Below are 12,661 nucleotides of genomic sequence, written 5' to 3'. Positions count from 1 at the left end.
AAGGCGCCAAATGAATCTTTGAGGTTTACTCTGCTACTCCGTAGCAACTCTGCAACTCTCTGCAACTGCTCTGCAATTCTGTGCTCCCTCGTGAAGATAAGCCGGCTCGAAATATCTAGTCCCGCCAATACAACCGTTATTTAATGCCACGTGGCTTAACTGGTACCTCCCGGTATCTCGATGGTCGTCAACTCAATAAAAAAAAAACTTAAGGTTATCAGTCAGTGAGCTCAAAACGGTAAGTTCAGTGTCTTTTGCGCAGCTGTATAGGCTTTAGATTGCATCACAGAAATGGCCTCAGGGGCTGCATGTGACTTATTGGCACTGCACGTGAAAATAGGAAATGCATCTCGATTACCCAAACAATTTGCTGTGTGAGCTATTTCGATTAAGTTTCAACCGCAAAGAATGGAAAATGCTATCAACATCATTAGTTATCTTCTAGTATGGCGGTGATCGGAAGTCTGCCGTCGGTTAGCCAATCACTTTGAACGGTATCACAAATTCGCTGCACGCCTGGCGGCGAGATTTCGACGTTATCGACAGCTGACGGAACTTACCTTATGAGCAAAGCCATGTTACTAGGCTTCTACCGGTCGGAATTATTTTGCATGGTGTATTGATATTGGATGGATACCGGACGAAATTAGCCGGTTTAACGTAGTACCGAGCGCGTATTCTTGCATTGATACCGGACAGCATTAGCCGGTTTAACGTACCGCAGCCTACCCCTGTCCCTTGCTTTGCGCCGGATAGCACAAGCCGGCTTAACGTAGCTCCTTGTCTGGTCTTAAGCCAAAAGTAAGTTCCCCCAGCCCTGGCCATGACTTTAGGTAGCCGGGGCAAAAATTAGGTAGGGAAAAATATTGGAAGAAAACATTCTAATTTAGGATACGATTGATAAAAAACACAAGTTAGCATAAACGTGTTAGGAAGAAAAGATTGTGTTGCAGGAGGATAAAACAAGTAAAATCGACAAAACGTTGTGTTGTTCTTGAGGAACAGTTAAAGAGAAATATTGAAAATATCGTCAACACCATTTCCAGCACCGCCGCAGGCTGACCAAACTTGAATTTAACAGCGACAAGACAAAATCACTTCAGCGGCCTAGTCCCGCCATTAAGCCTTTAACATTGTTTTTCCATCCGCTGGCCGAAAATTTGTGACACGCACACTTCAAGTACTTCACACAGCTTTCAAAAATTTTGGTAACAGGACAGATTTATTAATTAGATCTAATTTTCCCTTATTATCCATGCACATGATTTGTATATAAATATGAAGAATCATTTTTATTTTGAGGCATTTTACTTGCAAGTTGTCTGATACTGTGTCATTCTTCTGCAACATTGTCATGTTACCAGCAAATGGTTTTCTACATTCGTTGAACAACGGGAAATGTAAAATGTTCTATTTCTAAAAAGGCTACACAACGCAGATCGAAGCTGACACCAGATCTCAATGCCCCGCTGCGTGGCGGCACAAAATCCATACTCTGACAAGGGAGAAAACGGATGACCGTGGGAGTAAAAAAAAGCATGTAAGGCTGCCTGAAACCTAGGAACGCTTGAGCTCAAACCATGGATCCACGTGGTATGTCTTAGGTTTTAAGGCAGATTGTGACAGATTTTTTCGACCTCAGCGGGACAAAACGGAAAACTTACTGCGCCACGTACACCTAAGCACCATCCACAAATCACTACGTGATTCCAGCACTATCGGGCCTATAGCACAGCGCCACAGTGAGCGTGGACGCGATAGTTCAGCCAGACTGAGGAAAAGCTGTCATTATTTCGAAACGACCTTTCAGATTTAATACGCTACATCCTAAATTAGGAAAGATTGTGAAAGATACAGTTTAGGCCTTTTTCAAACAGTGCTTGATGAGACGGGGTTGTATTCGGGGTTGCAATGGGAGCAAAATGTGACCTTTCTCATTTCATTTTCAAGAGAGAATACGACTACTCATCTCAAAGAATTCCAACAAAGATCAAAACTAGGCCTAGTTCTCCACGGTCCGGTGTCGAAGCAGAGCAAAACTAACACTGTTTGGCTGTGATTTTGCACCGGTGGGGAAGATTTAATACTGTTTTAGGCAATTCATTTGCAAAATTATAGGTCGATGTGAGCATCCGGTCACGCGCGCTGAAGCGCTAGCGTTCCGCCCGAAGCGCAATAGCCTTTTAAGGTTTGGTGTCGAATTTCATCAACCAGATGCGTGCAGAAGTGAAACGCATTGCGCATTGCAGCTAAAGTATCGTCTATAAATCGTTAGATAATATCCACACTGCCCGACACACAGGCGCGCTAGTCACCGGTCGATAAGCCGCTAATGCCGCCAGTTTCGAAACCGGACAGGAATGTAAATGAGCTGTGGCCTAAGCCGAGTGAGATTAGGTCATGAAAATGACTCAGACTACTCGCGGTTTCGGTCTACATTGCTGTTGTCAATATTCAGCTGAAATGTCTGTCTTTTTCGTGATCAGTTATCGCAACGCGAGTCGCGTTTTTTTTATTTCGCATTTCTTGGTGACCAAGCGCGGTGCAATAGTTACAGACGCATCAATGTAGCTGATTACAGCTGACAGACATAGTCAGAACTGTAGCTAGCTAATTTTCAAGTGATGCGAGTTGTGAAACAACGTGCGAGCACTACACATCTTTCCCTACTAATCGCTCAGAACAAACGGACTTTCCGTCTCACTGGCCATGCATGATTGCACGGATGACCAAGAATGTCCCGCTCCATTACTTTTGGTTTAGGTATCATCTACGTGGCAATAGAGAGCTTTCACTGCCGTAATCCCGTCGCTCGTCTCACGCTTCACAGAGTGTCTCACTAGTGCGAGGTGATGAGAGCAAGGAGTCCAAAAGAAGTTCCGCAGTTTCAGCTTCCGCAGAGCAGTTTGGAATTGCATGTCTGTGTTTTTTGGAGTAAGTTGGAACGCTGACGTTAAAACTGAAATTGTTCACGCCTGATCTTATTGCGCACGTGCACCATCAAACTTTGACCTAAAAGACAGCATGCTCTTTTTAAGATACCATCATCACCACTGCTCACATGCATAGCCCCCTTGCAACTCTCCACATCCACTGACAACCCCACCACCCTCACTAGTACTAAACACTCATCAAATTCAACGGTAACTGTCACCACTCCTCACATTCAGAGACAGTCACCACTCCTCACGTTCAGAGACAGTCACCACTCATCACGTTCAGAGACAGTCATCACTCATCACGTTCAGAGACAGTCATCACTCATCACGTTCAGAGACAGTCATCACTCCTCATGTCCTGCGACAGTTATCACCACCCCTGACACTCGGACACAGTCATCACTTCTCACGCTCAGAGAAGTCAGTCATCACTGCTCACGTTCCGAGACAGTTATCACTCCTCACGTGCGGAGGCAGTCGTCACCACTCCTCAAACTCAGAGACAATCATCAATCCGCACATTCGGGGACGGCCATCACCGCCCCTCAACCTCAGGGACAATCATCACTTCTCACATTCGGAGACAGTCATCACCACTCCTCGCATTCGGAGTCAGCTAGCTGGCCGGGTCGTTTCCGCAGTTTCCGATCCATTTCTATGGGCGCCATTTTCTGCACGGACTTTCGTTCCGGCCAACTTTTTATGACGCTCAGCTGGCGGTTCTGTCGTGTCCTGTCGGACCAACTCCGCCGGACGATGGACGGCCCCCGGATCCCGGACGCCGCCGCCGCCGCCGCCGCAGCCGCCGCCACCGCCGCACGGCCGATCCAAACGCCCGTTCCGACAACCCGCTGGCACCATAGCGATGATCGGAGGAGAAGAAAGGCGCCACCGTGGGAAACGCGGAGAAAAACAATGCCGACGTGGTGTTGGGGCCCGTTGAGCTGCGACGGCTCTGGTTCTGCGGTGTAATCTGCCTGCCACGTGCGCGCTTTTCCGAGAATAGCCGTTAAAGGGAACGTTCCAGCTTTGGAGCACATTTCAAAAACATGATCAGGGCAACTATCAGGTCCTATCATTAATACAAATAGTACTGGAGAGCGGAACTTCATCACCAACAGAATATTATGCGCAGATCATTTTTTCTAGGATCCAAATTACGTGATCAGCATTTCAGAACATGAGTGAACTCTTTTTTCTTTTAATATCCCCATATGTCATGCCGTGTATGGACAATACATATGCCTAAGGCCTTGGACGACTGTAGCGCAGGCAAGACGGCGCTCACGATCGTGAAGTCCATGGTCCTACTTCGTTCGACAGCTTTGTATTCGCATTACAAAAGGGTTTGGTAATTTATCGAGTAGCTCAATAATAATTTAGTAACAGGTGTGATGATAATTCACAAGCTAATTACTGTCACTTTTAAATTCTCTGAAATGAGGCATCCTATAATTTTTGGTATTGTTCCACCACTCGCAGGAGCAAACCGAGCTGTTTAGTTCATGCGTTCATGCTCTGAGCTTCCATAAACTACGCGTGAAGACAGTATGTACCTCCACGACAAATGCTCCCTGAAATACCTGACTTTATCCTACCCTAGCCTATGTGGTTTTGTGAACTTAAATCCTATTTGTCCGTGCCATAGCAAGAAAGAAAAACATAACCTCGTGAAATCCGTGGCATAAAAGGAAAGAGGTAGCTTTTCATACCGGCCTGTCAGCTTTATCCACCACAGTTCTTGATATCTGTTTGTGATGCCTGCGAAGCTACAATGCGAACTGCAGCTGTAATGATTTTCTCATATACACGCAAACGCCCGCCTAAGTACAAAGTCTGCCCTTGATGCAATGACACTGCTTCATAGCTTAGCCCATTCTTCCTGCGGGCTGATTCTCGGTCTTAATGTTCTTTTTCTCCGCTCCCGCATGACCATGCGGCAGCTCCTCGGTGATCGCCGACGTTGATTTTACGAGGTATCAGAGCACCTTTTAAGTCTTCTTTAGTTTCAAAGTGAATGTCTTTTCCATGGTCAATTAGCTGCGTTTTTGAAGTTCTATAGATGCTTGGTGAAGGACGGATTAACTCCTTTTTTCAGATTTCCCCGTAAGTAGTTAAATTTTACGAGCGTAATGGCGTATATTTATTCTTACGTTGTGCAACCGAGTTCGAAATAAAAGCTTGGAAAATGGCTTCCCACGCCAAAATTTACGCCATTCTCTCTTAAAAAGACTGGCTACTGTGATCAGCTACCAGTGACTGAATTGGCAGCGCCGCTGGCAACACTGGAATCTAGATCCCTTGTCTGCAGCAGAAGATAGGACTTCTAGATCATGGTCACCGAGTCTGTAGTTCACCGGAATACTTTCATCGTGAGGCTCGATTCTGCTCGTTAAATGAGCTTCACTCAGTAAACCTCTACGGCTTTGCACTTATTGAACTTATGAACTTCCACGGTTGGGTCGGCATGAATTTCGGGCACATTGCAATAATGATCCGTGTTACAACCACCAATGTTTGGATGCGTCACCTCACTGAACATTTCGGTCAGTGACAAGGAATCGACGGCTGGATTTGAGTCGTGTATAGATTAGAGCTTTTGTCAGCTGTGGCCATTTCAGGGCTGTGTGATGAAAGACAGTTGATAGTGGTGGGGCAAGACCAGGGGCACCTGGGAGTCCTTCGCCACCGAGACTTTACCGCGCGAAGGGACTTCCTATTCGGTGTATGAGATAGTTGTTCGGGAGGGGATTCCGTCAGGGGTACTTCAGTTTGTTCATAGTTGATGAATGCAGCCTCACCAGATAGACGTAGTGTTACGGGGATGCAGGACAAAGGGTGAATGAGGAAAGACGGGCGGATGACGACTGTTCATTGTGCTCGTTGGACATTACGGGCGTCAAGCATTACAGGTACCTCACTGCGTTTCATCGGCTTAGTTACTGACGGTGCTCGCAGTGATCCGAGAAAAGGCAAATGTTGTAAATTGACAAGCGAGAATGGCCGATTTAGTGTTTGCAATGTAAACACCACCTCGGTAACACAGTTAGCTGCTGCACGTGTCAAGATAGTTGGGGATCCTTTGTTCGAGCCTGACAAAAACGGCCTTCTCTCTCAGGGAGAACCCGCTCCCACTCAGCGAGATAACAGCAACCGGGAGTGATCGTCCTCAGCGAGCTTAACGCTGTGCCAATCAGTGCCCGCGTCCACGAGTACGACCTGTCTTTACGTGGTCCGGTGAAGCATCCCAAGGGTGCGACCTCACTTCGGGTCACCCAAACACTCCTGTGACCACCGGGCTCGAGAACTTGGGGCAGGACCAGCTGAGTTTTTGACATTCGATAGATGCTTGCTGAAGGACGGAGTTACTCCTGATTTCAGATTCCCCGTAAATAGTATAATTTTATGGGGGTAGGGGTGCATAGTTACTTTTACTCCGTACAACTGGATTCGAAGTAAAGGTTTGGGAGGTTATTCCTCACGCCAAGATTTACGCCAATCTCTTTTTATAAGACTGGCTACTGCAATCAGCTACCAGTGACTGCATCGGCAACCCCGCGAGCAACACTGAAGTCTAGATCTCTTGTCTGCAGCGGAAGAAAGGGCTCCTGGATCATGATCTTCTAGTAGGATCGCTGCATTATCGAACATGTTTACTGCGGCAGGCATGCTGACAAGAAGCGCGTGTTCAAGACTGTCTCGCAAAGTTACCAAGAATGAGCATTTTGCTGCGCGCGGTGTACTGTGTCCAGGTGTATCAGCAAACAATTATGGCAAATTCCCCCGATGGGACGCAAAAACATGGAAAGACTACGCTATGATGATGAGTTGTCTGTAAAAACGCAATGGCACGTCACCAGTGACGGCCTAGCGCACCGAGAGAGCTCCACCTCGAGACAAACGAACCCTGGCAGCGGATGTTTTCCTCTCGGGGTCCACTCCGGGCAGACAACAGACCAGTTTTCGGAAAAGAACGGGCACTAAGTGGAGCATGTTGTTGGTTGGCCATTCCCTGACCATATTATGTACGTTACGGTGTATTCATGCAACGTAACTTGAGTAGGCCCAGTTAGACAGGTGGGCGTAGGCTGGCGTACATGACAGAACGCGTGCAGGTGCCGAACCGGATGCAGTGCGATTCCCACAAGAACATCGTGTCGAAGTTCAGACCTCGAGACTTTCTATTTTCTATCTCATATTTCGCAGGGCAAGATGCATGGTATGTACGCCGCGTTCCAGCCGATTTCATTCATCAAGGCTGCATTTGAGCGCCCATTTCTGTCAATATGTGAGCTGCCCTGCCAGGGCCACCTCTAAACTGAAACGAATCGTGGTCTTCGGTCCGAGCTCTCTAAATTTGGGTGAACGCCAAGTGCACGTCAATGCAGAACGACACAATATGGCGTCGTAGCTTGCTGATTCGTATCACAGCTAGCTTTGTAAGGCTGCATAGATCAGAGCGCCGTCAAACGACGCGCGAGACCGGCTGTCTCTCCGTAAGCGAAGTTTGTGCATTAATGAGCGCGCGTGGGGATCTCGGGCTGCCACGCAGCGCAAACCAGCGCAGTTATCGCTGCCGCGTACGCCAGCAACGCGCACGCGCCCATGATACGCAGCTCATCCGCTGACACTCGTTATGAGTTACACAGCGGCTCCGTATATCGCGAAGTGCCAGAGCCAGCGCCAATCACTTCAGCCGTCGTCGTGGAAAGCTCACTGACGCGACGCGGCCAACAGGGCCGCGCTCAGGCGGAAGAATTCGTTTCTGATTAGTCGCAGGCAGGTGTCGCAGGACGAAGACAGTTCCGGCTGGCCGGGTCGCGCGCCGGTGCGCGCACTGCGCATGCGCGCTGACCCGGCCTGCTACGGCGCCTGGGAGGCGCTGCCGATGTGGAGCGAAGCGAGGAAGACTGGCGGAGAGGCAGCAGAGCCACAAGCATTTCACGGCAGGAGGAATATGAGCCGCTGCAGCACTGTCATCATTTTCAGAATTGGTGTTGTAGTGCCGCGGCAGTACAGTCCTGAAGTACATAGAATGTGTTACGTGATTTGAAACGAATACATTGTGGCAATAATGCAGCAGAGTTCAAAGAGATTGGCTTCAGAAAATCAACTACGTTGCGGAATGGCATGCCTTGAAACATAAGCTACTTAAAGGCATTCCTGCTTAAGAGCGCGCAGGTATGAGTTCGGTATCTGGATGATTCGAACCTAGCGCTGGGGGCCAGCAAACAACATTGGGGCCCACGTCTGCGGGAGGTGCAAACCTCCACCCATGGTTTCGCCGTCGCGTGGCACACAACCGTCGAGACCCCGCACTGTCGCCGACGGCGGTCGGTCCCCGGCGGCGGACGCTTGGCACGCTCGGGCGCGCGCTCCTCCACCTCTCGCCCTCCGGCCGAGCGGCCGCGTCCGACCGAGGGCTTTTATCCGGCTTTTGTAGCGGTCATTATTGCGCCGAGAGGCCGGGCCCGGCGGCGGAAAAGACGACCGGAAGATGCGGATAAGCCTGCCTGTTGGCCGCCGGCCGCCGCCGGCCGCGATACTGCAGGCGGAAGGTAAGCGATGGAGGCGGAGCGCACGCCTGACCAGCCGCGGAGCCGCGCACGCGGTGCCAGCTGGCAGCGGCGCGCTTGCACGGGCCGCGCTGCAGGGGATTACCCGGGGCAGGCGGAGACGCGGGCGGGCTTCGGCCGGCTGCTCGCAGACCGCGCCGCCGGGCTGCTTCTGATTGTTTTATGACGCTCGTAAACGAGCTGGCAGCGCTGCGACCGTTCACACCGGTTGTGATGGGGAGTCGTAACTGCGGGCGGTACGTCCCGAGCCTGAAGCCCTTGGAACCTGCCGAATCTCATTAGTCCAGCACTCGCCCGCGAGCAACGACGTCCGCTCCGACAATAGCATCGGCTGAATGGCACGACAAGCTGTCGATCAGACGCGAGTCGAGCCGGGTTTGTTCGGTCCGGCGAGAAAGCTGGTCGTTACGTTTGGCGAAGCTTCTGCACCGCGTCAATAGCCGGTTTGATCGCGGTGGTTGCTGGGCTCGTCGGCAGGCTCCGAATGGAGCCGGGTTGAGGATGTGCGCGGCCACCGCGGTACTGCGTGGGTCGGCTCGTGCGACACTGTGAGGGTCGGCTCGTGCAACACTGCGGGGGTTGGCTCGTGTGGCACTGCGTGGGTCGGCTCGTGCGACACTGCGAGAGTTTGCTCGTGCGGCACTGCGAGGGTCGGCTGGCGTGACACTGCGAAAGTCTCCTCATACGACACTGCATGGGTTGGCTCGTGCGGCACTGCGAGGGTCGGCTCGTGCGACACTGTGAGGGTTGGCTCGTGTGGCACTGCGTGGGTCGGCTCGTGCGACACAGCGAGAGTTTGCTCGTGCGAAACTGCGAGAGTCTGCTTGTGTGGCACAGCGTGGGTCAGCTCGTGCAGCAATGTGAGAGTTTGTTCTAGCGACATTGCGAGAGTCTACCCGTGCGACACTGCGAGAGTTTGCTCGTGCGGCACTGCGAGAGTTTGCTCGTGCGGCACTGCGAAAGTCTCCTCATGCGGCACAGCGTGGGTTGGCTCGTGCGACACGGTGTGGATCGGCTCGTGTGACACTGCGAGGGTCGGCTCGTGTAACACTGCATAGGTCGGCTCGTGCGGCATTGCGTGAGTCAGCGCATACGACATAAGATACCGTGGAGTTATCCAGTTTGAGATATAGCCGTTTTTGAGTTTCATAGAAAGCAAGTATTTTACCAAAATGTAAGATTTTTGGCTTATCTGTACCGTGTGGTGTTGTGCAGACTCCATTTTGTCATTCGGTAAAGGCTTATCGCATAGAGAAAATGTTTTTCAGTCACACGAGGAAAGTTACTGGAAATGCTACTGAGGGCCCACCAGCAGAGTATTTCTAAAAATATATATTATACTTCTTGCCTTCTAGCAGGCTGCATATACGCGCATGTTAAGGCGTACACAAAAATCATTCCTTCTCCTGATCACTTGAAATTATTTCCATCAACGCCAGCATATTTCCATCGTGGAAAAGAGTTGGCAAACAAAGTGTCGACTGGCAAATCCATGTCGCGAAACCAACGCTAAAAAGACTTCCATCAGAGCGAGGTCACTGCTAAGACAACTCTGAAGATTTTGCTCGCAGTTGCAGTCAAAACGCATATTTAACAGCAACTTAAGCGTACTAGCAAAAACTTTTGTCACATATTTACGTCACAATTACTCGTTATTAGCACATACCGGATAGTAACCAGTGACGTCATTTTATGATGCACCGCTCCTGGCAGAAGCCAGTTGATGAGGAGACACGTCATTGTGACGGACCGATCCTGCACACAGAGATGATCAACTTGCCAGGTGCATGGTCTCTTCTGTTTGGCTAAAGGTTTTCACGCCTTCGCTTGGATTGGACCTCTCCCGCAGATGTATTTCGCCGCGGACAGGTTTAGGACTCACGGAATGCCAACGTTTTCCGGTTTTACGAAAACACCACACTTCAATACTTATTTCTGCGACTCAGAAACTCAGGTGGGATTTTGTTACCTACTCAAGCATGTTGCAAGAATTCACATGGCAAACATATTGCAAAATCAGCTAATGAAATCCCCGGAGAGTCAAAATGTAAGCCTAAGCCTAAGCCAATGCCTGTACCAACACCTAAATCTCCACACCCACCCTCATTTTTACCCCTACCTCCACCTCTGTCAACACCTGCAGCTACACCTACAAGTGCACGTACACGCACACGTACACCTACCCAGACCCTTGCGCCTACACCTGCACCTGCACCTACGAACGTTAACCACTACCCAAACCTAAAGCTACACCCTTCACTATATCAACAACTACACCTAAACCGAAACTTAAAACAAGTCTAAATGCGAAAGCTAAGTCCAAACCTTGATTTAACCTAGCCCAACATAGCATTGTCTACGCCCGCTCCCCCCTCATCCACTTAACCCTCATGTTGCCTACACTTCCCGTGAGTGCCATTACCAGCCGGTTAGTACAAAAGGCACGACAAGCACTGAGTCGACTAAGTTGCCTCTTCGCACAGAAACTACGAGAACTTTTGGCTGCTCTTAAGAGACTTACCTTGTAAGGAACTTGAGTAAGAACTTGTCGGCTGAAAACAAATATTTTGCTTCTGTGTAATGGGACGTCTCTATCCTCCACCCACATTATTTTCATTTGAAGCCCACACTTCCCGTGATATTGCTTCTGGGCAGACCTGGACAAAGATCAAAAGCATGCGATGTTATTTTGCACCACATGAGAAATTACGCGCGACTGCGGTGCGCTAAGCTCGGTTTGCAGCGGACGTTTTTATACTATGCCCCCCTCGCAAAACAACGCATACGCCGCTGAATATACTATGCCTCCCGCGGCGCTCTGTGACCCCTGGCGGCACACTTTTCCGACCATCTGTTCGTCGCCTGGCTCCGTGGCTGGCGCCTGCAGCGGCGGGGCTCTGATTCCCGCCGCAGGCCATTTGCGCCGCTGCCGGCTGGAGGCGTGCCAGGCGGGGACGAGCGCTTCTCTAACGACCGTCCGCCAGCCGCTAATATCGGCTCGTTTTTACCGAGGACGGAAATATTTGCACCGCTTCGCGCGAAGGCAGCGATTGGCTGTCGATGGTCGGCGCTTCGGGGCCGGTCATCAGCAGCTGACGACGGGAGCGACCCTGCCCCGCCAGATGACGACGGCAGCGGCCTTGCCCCGCCAGATGATGACGGGAGCGGCCCTGCCCCGCCAGATGATGACGGGAGCGGCCCTGCCCCGCCAGATGATGACGGGAGCGGCCCTGCCCCGCCAGATGATGACGGTAGCGGCCCTGCCCTGCCAGATGATGACGGGAGCGGCCCTGCCCCGCCAGATGATGACGGGAGCGACCCTGCCCCGCCAGATGATGACGGGAGCGGCCCTGCCCCGCCAGATGATGACGGGAGCGGCCCTGCCCTGCCAGATGATGACGGGAGCGGCCTTGCCCCGCCAGATGATGACGGGAGCGGCCCTGCTCCGCCAGATGATAACGGGAGCGGCCCTGCCCTGCCAGATGATGACGGGAGCGGCCCTGCCCAGCCAGATGATGACGGGAGCGGCCCTGCCCCGCCAGATGATGACGGGAGCGGCCCTGCCCCGCCAGATGATGACGGGAGCGGCCCTGCCCTGCCAGATGATGACGGGAGCGGCCTTGCCCCGCCAGATGATGACGGGAGCGGCCCTGCCCTGCCAGATGATGACGGGAGCGGCCCTGCCCCGCCAGATGATGACGGGAGCGGCCTTGCCCCGCCAGATGATGACGGGAGCGGCCCTGCCCTGCCAGATGATGACGGGAGCGGCCTTGCCCCGCCAGATGATGACGGGAGCGGCCCTGCCCTGCCAGATGATGACGGGAGCGGCCCTGCCCCGCCAGATGATGACGGGAGCGGCCTTGCCCCGCCAGATGATGACGGCAGCGGCCCTGCCCCGCCAGATGATGACGGGAGCGGCCTTGCCCCGCCAGATGATGACGGGAGCGACCCTGCCCCGCCAGATGATGACGGGAGCGGCCTTGCCCCGCCAGATGATGACGGGAGCGGCCTTGCCCCGCCAGATGATGACGGGAGCAGCGGGAGCTGATGGCGTGAGCTGCCCTACCCCACCAGCTGGTCACGTGATGCGCCCTGCCCCGCCTGCTGGTCGCGTGATCCACCCTTCTCCGCCAGCTGATGGCAGCA

This window comes from Pollicipes pollicipes, unplaced genomic scaffold (genome assembly GCF_011947565.3).
Source record: "Pollicipes pollicipes isolate AB1234 unplaced genomic scaffold, Ppol_2.1 Scaffold_3447;HRSCAF=4054_pilon_pilon_pilon, whole genome shotgun sequence".
In the NCBI taxonomy this organism is placed as follows: Eukaryota; Metazoa; Arthropoda; class Thecostraca; order Pollicipedomorpha; family Pollicipedidae; genus Pollicipes; species Pollicipes pollicipes.
Note: the sequence above shows the minus strand (reverse complement) of the source record.